This window comes from Gouania willdenowi, chromosome 6 (assembly GCF_900634775.1).
Source record: "Gouania willdenowi chromosome 6, fGouWil2.1, whole genome shotgun sequence".
In the NCBI taxonomy this organism is placed as follows: Eukaryota; Metazoa; Chordata; class Actinopteri; order Blenniiformes; family Gobiesocidae; genus Gouania; species Gouania willdenowi.
In genome coordinates this window covers 72,214,725-72,225,836 of record NC_041049.1, presented here as the reverse complement: position 1 = coordinate 72,225,836, position 11,112 = coordinate 72,214,725, and positions in this window count along the sequence as shown.

The window sequence follows — 11,112 nt, the reverse complement described above, 5'->3', positions numbered from 1 at the left end:
TGCTCGTCAAAGGAACGTTTGTCCATGCATCAGTAGATCACCTGCATAAACTCATTCAAAGTTCAGGGAACAAAGACGGGGACTGTTTCACTATTTTACAACATATGAATGTGACACGTCCCAAAGATACAGCAACACAAAGCCAACTGTTGGTTTACCTCTACATTCAGAATATAATCAACAGTGGATCTGCAGGAGCTGGAGCCACATGTATGGTATCTACATATAATGGACCATTTCACGTTTCAGTGCCAGAAAGATTGTGAAAACAAAGAAATGTCTGCTCTTTCATCCACACAAGCTCGTCAGTGAGAACGGTTGAGAATTCAATAATGAAGAGTTCAATGTTGAGATCAGGACAACAGCAGGATACGTCCCTGGAGCAACGAGCTGATGGACACTAACTAAGGGTGTGGTCACACTGGCAACCAGGGCCGTTCCTAACCAGCTCTGTGTAACCATGGAGACCATTGTCTGGCCTGCGTAGGTGTGAACTGCACCACAGGGGGGGGGTAACGGCCCGATGACTAGACCCGCGTGCAAAACGTGATGACGTTGGTACCGCACGATGCTTTACGACACATAAACATCTACATTCCATAATGATCGCGGTGTCAGAAGAAAAGGTCAGAGTGGGCGTGACCTGATATATATGAACAACATGACGTCTCACTTCTCTTTGATCAGCTGACAGTGGGACAGTAACAGTAGCAGCTCATCATCATGTCTGGGTATTTATGAAGATATAAATACATATTAATGTTATATTAACTCATATAAACCACAACATGTGTCATGTTCTCATTATACCAGTAATATGTTACACATTAGCAGCAGTAAAATGTTCTATATGTTTTGGTTTATATGTGTTAATATTCCAGTAATATGTGTTTATATGTATATTTATATCCTCAGAATTCTGGGTTTTACTCAAACCCCTCATCATCACGTCTCTGCAGAAGAAGACCCTCTGCTGCACCTCAGCACTTTAACAACTCTGACATTGATCAAATCTATCACAAAAACATCTTCTACCACCTAAAGAACATCTCCAGAGTGAAAGGTTTAATGACTCAGAAAGATCAGGAGAAACTGGTCCATGCTTTTATCTCCAGCAGACTGGACTATTGTAATGGTCTTCATCAAACATCTACAGCTGGTTCAGAACGCTGCAGCTCAGGTCTGAACCAGAACAAAGAGGTCAGAACACATTACACTGGCTCCCAGTCAGCCTCAGAGGAGACTGTAAAGTTCTGCTGCTGGTTATAAATGTGTGAATGGGTTTGGTCCAGAATACATCAGTGAGATGTTAGTCAGGTATGAACCCAGCAGGTCTCTGAGATCTATGGACACAGGTCAGATAGTGGAGCCCAGAGCTCATAGATCTATGGACACAGGTCAGATAGTGGAGCCCAGAGCTCATAGATCTATGGACACAGGTCAGATAGTGGAGCCCAGAGCTCACAGATCTATGGACACAGGTCAGATAGTGGAGCCCAGAGCTCACAGATCTATGGACACAGGTCAGATAGTGGAGCCCAGAGATCACAGATCTATGGACACAGGTCAGATAGTGGAGCCCAGAGCTCATAGATCTATGGACACAGGTCAGATAGTGGAGCCCAGAGCTCACAGATCTATGGACACAGGTCAGATAGTGGAGCCCAGAGCTCACAGATCTATGGACACAGGTCAGATAGTGGAGCCCAGAGATCACAGATCTATGGACACAGGTCAGATAGTGGAGCCCAGAGCTCATAGATCTATGGACACAGGTCAGATAGTGGAGCCCAGAGCTCATAGATCTATGGACACAGGTCAGATAGTGGAGCCCAGAGCTCATAGATCTATGGACACAGGTCAGATAGTGGAGACCAGAGCTCACAGATCTATGGACACAGGTCAGATAGTGGAGCCCAGAGCTCATAGATCTATGGACACAGGTCAGATAGTGGAGCCCAGAGCTCATAGATCTATGGACACAGGTCAGATAGTGGAGACCAGAGCTCACAGATCTATGGACACAGGTCAGATAGTGGAGCCCAGAGCAATCTGTGGAGGTAAATTTCATTATCCTGTCTTTACAGTGAAGAAACATGACTTTGTTTCAGTCATATCACTGACTGCTGTGTTAAAAAGACACAGCCCACTGTTTCCAAATCCTCGCTTCTGATTGGTCAATCCCACACATGGGGGAGCAGGGAGGGGAGGGGCCATTTCTATGAGCATGAATCAGTTTTGCTACAAACGTCTCACAAAATGTGTTACAAACCTCAAGCAGCTCAGATTCACATGAGTTTAGTTAGTTAGTTAGTTAGTGTTAGTGTAGATTAGAGAAGTTATAATTGTAGAGTTGTGGTTGTAAACCATCATTTATAAAGTAATTAAAAATCATGTGAATAAATGTTAGATTACGTTTGCAGCTGTAACTTTATGTGTAAATATCAGTCTATACATTTATTTTCTCATCATTTGTGACGTTACATTTATTTCACATGTGGATTTTTTATACACAAACATTTTGCAACATATCTACCTTCATAGTTTTCACTTAACATTACATTTTCAATTACCCATGTTCAATTACAATTCATTTATGATATTTTTTATCCTCAGAAACTCAATTACAATTATGTTCTTAATTACTAATGTTTAATTACAATGAATCACAATTAAGGGCGCATGGTGACTTAGTGGTTAGCACGTCTGCCTCACAGCAAGAAGGTCCTGGGTTCAAGCCCTGGGGTGGACTTGGGTCCTTTCTGTGTGGAGTTTGCATGTTCTCCCCGTGCTGCGTGGGTTTCCTCCGGGTACTCCGGCTCCTCCCACCATCCAAAAACATGACTGTAAGGTTGATAGAGTCTCTAAATGGCCCATAGGAGTGAATGAGAGAGTGAATGGTTGTCTGTGTCTGTGTCTGTGTTGCCCTGTGATGGACTGGCGCCCTGTCCAGGGTGTACCCCCGCCCAGTGCCCTATGAGAGCCGGAAATTGGCACCGGCAGACCCCCGTGACCCTGTTAAATGGGAATAAGCGGGTATGAAGATGGATGGATGGATGAATCACAATTACTGAGTCTGAAATAAATGACCTAATAAAAGTTAAGCTTCCTCTTGTGTTAGCTTTCTGTTAGCATCTCTAATGCTAACAGGTCCTAAATCAGCTGTAAAATACACTAAAAACTAATATTTATCATGTAATTTATTCCTATTTAATGGTTTCTTTGTTAGGATTCATAATTAATGAAAAGTTTTTAATATTTTTGGTGTGAAAGCCTTTTATTGTGTCACTAAACCTCTAGATTTAATTATTTTAAATAGTAACATGTGGGACAGTTTGATATGAAACATTTTATTAATTATTATGTGTAGAACTGTACATATAGAACTGTAATATGGTTCCACAGTTTAGCGCTGAATTATAATTGACCATTTTTAAAGAATTTTCATGGCAATTACAATTACAATGCCAATTATCTGAACTCATTTCTAATTTAAATACAATTAAAACAGCAACATCATTTGTAAACTATAATTATGCCATAATTGTAATTAATTATCAATTAAGGAAATTATAATTGACCCCAACCCTGCTGAGCTTCATGTGGGTCAGAAATGACCCATATAATTAACTATAAGGGATAGTCTTCTTATCCAGAGGTCTTCTTCTGATCACATGTGCCAAAGTGTCTTTGAGCAAGTTGTTTTAATGGTTGACTAACGTCTCCCATGGTAGCTCCATCTATTTCAAGTCCTTTTACCTGAAAGGCTGGGATTTGGATGTTCTGTATCCAGAGTATGACTGTTTGATGATTTACTGCTAAAATGGTTCTAAAGATGGTGCAGGTGGGACCACATGAGAAGAATGAAGATATTATTGGTTCTTATGATCAGTCTGAAATTACTTATGAGGACGACTAAGCAGTTTATGAGTTTCATAATGAGAATCCTTCCACTCATCATAGAACAAGAAGCCAGAACATTATGAGGAGCTGTCCAGGACCAACATCTGGATCCACAGCGATTTCACCAAAAGATTCCTGGGATATGTTCAATATAATTGAGGAGGTTCTAAAATGCACCAACTTGGAGAGAAGAAGAAACTGTTCATCGTGTGAAGTCATTGTCAGAACAAGTCAAACATACCACCCATCATGAGGTCCTCCACATCACAGGAGATGTCAACATGACCATGGTGAGCTTTGTGCAGAAGAAAGGAAAGTCTGTGGTCCTCCTGAGGACTATGTATGATGACACAACAGTGGAGGACAGCAGAAGAAACAAACAGAAGGAGGAGTGGTCTACATGGATGAGATGTTAACAACAACTCATGTAAGTGAAGAACACAGAGGTGGTCAATGATGCTCTGGTACAATATGGTGGATGTTAACAACACCCTGATTACATGAGTGTTCTAAACAATGCACAGCAGCTATTCATCAAGGAGCTGGACAAAGAACTGCTCATTCCACATATACAGTAAGGATGGAGGACACACCACAACTACATATGCATTTCATTGATGCAATGAGAAGATGTGTGATATAAAAACACAACACTACCATCATACAGCCATAAGAAGACATCAGGCTGGAGGGACAAGGAGAAAAGTAGGCGGTGCTCAATCTGTGGTTTCCATAGACAGAAAAGTCTCCAGCTGGTGTTCCCAGTCTCACCCAGTCTGTGTACAAATATGTAGGGCTCATCTGTGGGGAACGTACAGTATATAATGAGATAGTAGTTTGTGTTCTACAGATGTGGTTAGTTGTGGTTTAATTTGGTCACATTCACCAGATCACCATAGTTACAGTTCAGTTTAATGAGCATGTTTTCTGTTATTATCAGTATGTGTATGTGTTACACAATGATAAACACGTCTGAAACATTAAAAAACTCCTAAAGTGATTATATGAAGTAAAGTATGGAGTCATTCATTCATTTAGAATCACACACAAAGAAACTATAATAACTATATATTATGTTTTCTAATAAAATGTGCACAACTCAATAAGGAGCCATTACAATCCATCAAATCAGTCACACAAATAAACTCATTCAAATCAATGAGCAATAAAGACTGATTTACTGTCAATAATCATTATTCTAATTATTGATCCAGAAAGTTGAATTATGGGAAAAAGAAAGAAAAGTTTATTCATAGAAGAAGAAAGTAGACACACCTCCTTCAGATTGTTGCCATGACAACAGTCTCTCTGAGTAATGTTTGTCCTCCTTTACACATAATCAATATTATTGATTTCATCTAATTCTATATAATAAATAAATAAATAAATGGGCTTAAATCAAACAATAAATAAACTACACATATAACACAGGACAAGTCAACAACAGCTGTGTTGCCAGGTTGGGTTTAGAGTTTTTGGAGGACTGGGACCATTCCTGGAGGAGGACTGGGATCATTCCTGGAGAAGGACTGGGACCATTCCTGGTCTGATGTCACCTGGTTCGTGATGGAGGATGTGAGGCTGTGAGGGCTTGAAGCACTAGAAATAAAAGTGTTATTTCTGTGTCCAGTAAATACATTTTGTTAGTTTTGTTTTGTTCTCAGAGGAAAATGTGGTCAATATGTGCATTAAACAGTGATATTTACCTCCCTATAGGCTCCATGATAGAACCAGTGATAACACTACTGATACTAAGAGATAATAAACAAATTTACACAAATCAAAAAAGAAACAAACTACAAAGCAAAGCCATTCACTGTCACATTAGCATGTGAAACATAATACAACAACTTAGACTATACACAATGTATCTATAATGACATATCTATAATTACACAAATGTAAGTACTTAGTCAGTTTTTCATTTAGTTGGATGTTCTATGTTGTGGTGAAATCAAGAAGGACCAGGATCAGCTGCTGGTTGGTCTTTAAATACAAACACAATGATGTCGTCTGTACTAATGAACAGAAAAACACATAAAGCTCTGTTTATTTGACCTCTTTTTGTTTTTCTGTCTTTGTTTATTTGGTTTGTGTTTAACTCTTGTCTGTGTTTCAGGGATTCCTGTTTGTGGCTCCACCCCTCAGTGATGTCTGTGTGCTTGGGTGGTGATTGATTGGCTCCCTCGTGTTTCCACCCAGGTGTGGCCCATTCCCTATCAGGCCTCCTCCACTATTTAACTGAGTGCTTGGACACAGTATGACTGTGGGGTCATTGTGTGATGTTTTCAGGTTCGTTGTCTCCTTCCTCATGTCTGGTCGTGTTCCTGTTTAGGATTTAAGTTTTGACTTTGGATTAAAAACATGAAGTGGTTCCAGGAACGATATGCTACGATCCTGCCTCCTTCTTTCCCTACATTTGTGTCCAACACCCTAACAAAAGCTCTGTTACATAGAGTCTCTTCTACACATAGTGACAGCAAACAGGCCTTAAGCTCCTCCTCTCAGCTCAGTGTTTCACACTTACACACATCACATTTCACTAATAAATGGAATAACTGAGTGTGTTGACATGTATAAACTGAAAGAAAGAAAATATTGATATTTTTCACAGTAAAACAAACAGATCTTCTTGGTGAGCTTCAGGGCTGGATGGACCATCACAAGTATCAGGAGATCAATAACTGGCCAATGAACAGCTGTTTTTTCCTTTATGTATTATGTATACAGTAACACTGCAGCAGCACAGGGAAAAAAACAGCTACAAATGGAGAAGATAAGTTAGTAAATTAAGAGACAAGAAATATCATTCAACAGGCACAAACTATGACTTTTATAGACAGGTGTTGTGATAAATTCTGTGACCCAACACAATGATGGTGTTGTTCATCAGTAGCATGAGGTGGTTGAAGTCAGTGAGTAAATGCAAACTCCAGCCACTTTGTTTCAGCTACCAACAGTCACAATCAGCTACTGGAGCTGGTGGTTCATGGTGGCTCCACTGGAGCCACCATGAACCACCATTTAGTCTGGTCACCAACTGTGTCACAACAGCCACTACGACTCTTCTGAGCAAAATAACAGCAGATGTTTAATTATCTTCTGCCTGCTCTGAAAGGACTTTTAAAGTAAATAACCTGACTAAACCTTTACCATTATAGATGCTCTTTAATAGAGCGTGCCCTGGTGGTGACCTGGTGGTATTACCACACACAGATTTACAAATTGATGCTCACATGTGACTTTTCTGCAAATAGAGTGTAGCAAAAGTCACAGAACTCATCCAATATAGGTTCAATATTTACAGATCACACATCAAAGCACATTTGCAAATACTTTCGCTACAGTAATGGTTCCATAGCATATACCTGGTAATCAGCTAATAATCAGCTTTTATTGCATCACATCTTTATAAAATATACAGTTTCTGTTATTTAACAGATCTGTGAATATTAGGTTGGTACCTACCTGTACTGCAGTGAACATTATCAATTCATGAATAACAAACCTTAATGTAAATTAAAAATGTGAGATGTGCTGATTATTTGTTTTTGTCTATGAATAAATGTCTCTTTTTGCTCCCAAATATCAGACTTTTTGAACATATGTTCTCCTTTGGGGGAAATATCAGAGTATAGAGCCCATGTTCACTAAGACCAGTAAAGGCAATGATGGTGGTTTCTCTTTTTGTAAACTCAACATTAAGCTAGTGGAGGTCGTGGGATCTTTTAAGTCGTGAGTGGAGATCTGTCAGTTGTTCACAGACCTGTTTACAATACTGATGAATGTTACTTTCTCTGTTTGCTCTTTTAGTTCTTTTCAGATTAAAAACTGGTGCTGATGACAGGTTGAGGGTCGAACTCTCTGCTTGATGATTTTCAGATCATGGCTGGTTCAGTCGAGAACCAGTGGTAGAAGTTTTGATGTTTTCACACAGTGGGATAAGCTCTGACATGACGTAGGAGAAATGAAGAACCACCAGTTTGGATTATTTACTTGGTATGAATTTAGGAAATGATTGATGTTAAATACAATCTGTCTGTGACAGAATCTGATTAGAAAACAAGATAGATGTAATATTATACTATACGGTGGTCTGGCCACTGTATACAGTGATCAGTGATGAGCACAGACAACTTTAGCACTTTTGAGTCACACATGACGCAATTCGGTTCTGAAAAGTCGTTTTATTGTGTTTTAATGTATCGCCCCCTGCTGGTGCATTCTTATCTATTTTACTGTCTTTTTATCATCTATCATAAAACTGGAAAAGCTTTTAATTCTGGGGGATTTTAATCTGCACATTGATAATGATGTTTCTACCTTTGATCTATGACAGAATCTTTTAACTTCATTCAACATGTCTCAGGCCCCGCCCACTTCAAAGGTCAGACTTTGATCTTTTCACTTGGTCTGAAAGTGGAAAACGTGAGCGTTGAGGACGTTCACCTACGTGATCATAGTGGTGTGTTCTTTGACATGGGGGTCCATCCTGAGCCCCGCCCTCTACCCGTTAAAGTAGAGGAGGATCATTACAGAGACAACAGCAGATAGATTCTGTTTTTAATGGCTGCACTGAAATCAATGAACTCCTGCATTGTTTAAATAGGCACTGTACTACTATCCTGGATCAAGTTTAAATCTAATACTGCGTCCTGTCAACAGTTTTATCCTTGGATTAACGACAGGATTGTGAACCTTAGGAGATCATGTCGTAATAATTGAGCATCTGTGGCACTTCTCCAGGTCCATAGACTCCATCTAAAGGAACTTGTTGCCTCCTTAAATAATCTATTAGAGTCTAGATCAACTTACTTTCACCAGCTGATAAATAAATAAATAAGAGAAATCCTAAAGTGCTCTTTGACACAATTAGTTCTATTGTCTCACCTGCTGTTACCGCTGTCTCTGCCCAGTCCAGGGCTGGTTGTAATGACTTTCTGAACTTTTTTATTGACAAGGTTAAGAAAATAAAAGAGAATATTGCTTCTCCTCCTTCCTGCAGTCAAGCCTATGTTGACCCTCCTCTTCATAGTTGGTCTTCCTTTAAGTCAGTCTCTCTAGTGGATGTCCTATTGACCATGAAAAACATGAAAGTATCATCCTGTCGTTTAGATCTCATCCCAGCTAGAGTTTTTACTAATGTTTTAGAATCAATCGGCCCATTGATCACTAAAATGATTAACATTTCTTTTGCTGCTGATGTGTTCCCGTGTTCTCTTAAACATGCTGCTGTGGAACCTCAACCGAACTTCAGAACTTTAGGCCCATTTCAAAGATCCCGTTCCAGGCTAAAGTTCTAGGAAAGTTAGCCTGTAATCAGTTTACATCGTTTTTGGAGGCTAACAACACTTTCCAGTCTGGTTTCAGAAAGTTCCATTCCACTGAAGCAGCACTGCTGAAAGTGTCCAGTGACATCATGATGGCTGCAGACTCTGGTAAATGTTCAGTTTTAGTCCTGTTAGTCCTGTCGTCTGCGTTTGACACGGTCAATCACAGAATCTTGTTTAAGAGACTGCAGGATGTGGTCATCATGTCAGGCCCTGTGTTAGAGTGGTTCAGATCTTACCTGACTGGTAGAACATTCTCTGTGTCCTCTAACAATATGATGTCACAAACTGCAGACATAAAGTGGGGTGTACCCCATGGTTTGGTCCTTGGGCTGCTTTTGTCCCTGATTTATTTACTCCCTCTTGGCAGCTGATCCAGCAGTTCAGTGAGGTCTCCTATCACCTGTATGCTGAGGACCTCCAGCTGTACTGCTCTTTCTAGTCCTCTGAACCTCAGAGACTGGCTTCTCTCACAAACTGCCTGGTTAAAATAAAGCAATGGCTCAGTGAAAATAGCCTCCAGCTGAACTCCTATAAACAGAATCTCTAGTTGTTGCTCCAGACAATATTGTTCCTCTTATTAAGCAGCACCTTGATGCCCTAAGTAGCTCTGTAGAAGGTCGTCTGAGGAACCTTGGAGTAACTTTAGATGAAGGGATGTCCCTAGACCGGCATTCTATACAGTTTATTAGGAACTGTTTTTTCCATCTGAGAAACATCTCTAAGCTGAGACACATGGTCTCTCGTCATGAGCTTGAGATGATTGTGCATGTGTTTGTTTCCTCACGATTAGACGACTGTAACAGTCTGTTTACATGCCTTAGTAAAAAGGACTTGGCTCGTCTACAAGTAGTCCAAAACTCCCACAAGACAGCCTATATTACTCCTATTTTAAAATCTCTACATTGGCTCTCTGTCATATACAGGATTCATTTTAAAATCCTGGTCCTGACGTTCAGGGCTGTCCATGGTCAGGTACCTGATACATTAAAGGCCTGATCCAGCCATATGTCTCCAATAGGAGCTTAACCCTCTGGGGCCAATAGCGAACAGTGCAGCGTCCTTGGATCTCTGTTTCAACCCGTGTTTAAAGTGCGGATGTCAAACTATAAACCAGTTTTTAAATCATGTTGATAGACCAAATAGAAGTGGAGTTATGAGGGAAATGTTTGTGTGTTTTTTGTGACATTTTCTTGAGCTGTCAGTGCAGGAAGACGCTGCGTCTAAAACGAAAGCGAAAGTGTTGAGCAGCAAGAAAGAGCCACCTCTCATTATAGCTGTTTCCTATTGGTTGAGAAGAAGAAGGCCATTGTCCAATCATCATGTCCACATTTAGCGGGATTTTTGTTTTCAAGCGTCAGGTAAACAGAGACAGAGAAAGAGATTTGAGATAATAGTGATTATTACTGTGATTTGACTGTTTAGTTAGTGTGTAGTGAGTGAGATTACAGTGTAGTGTAGTGTCTAATATATTAGTTTAGTGTTTTATATCAACACAATGAGACACAAATCATTTGCCTTTCTCTGTATTTGTGATTCATACTTTTTTTGTAAATAGTTGTACAAAATCACCTGAGACATTGCTTCCACTGTAAATATCTATATATAACTGTGTTTTTTTGATTCATGTGTATATAAGTTTTTGAAATATATAGTTTAGATTTGCTATACAAGCAATAAAAATGATTCGTTAAAAATGTTTGTGACTTTTATAGTAAAAAAAAATGAAGTTTTTCCCCCTCGAATTTTACTTTTCATAGTGGTTTTAGATCCTCTGTGTTAATAAAGTGTCAAATTTAAGGAAAATACTTCACAGTCATATTTGGGAGGTTCTCCTGAAAAAAATGATACCAAACATGCAATGTTTATGGATTTCCTT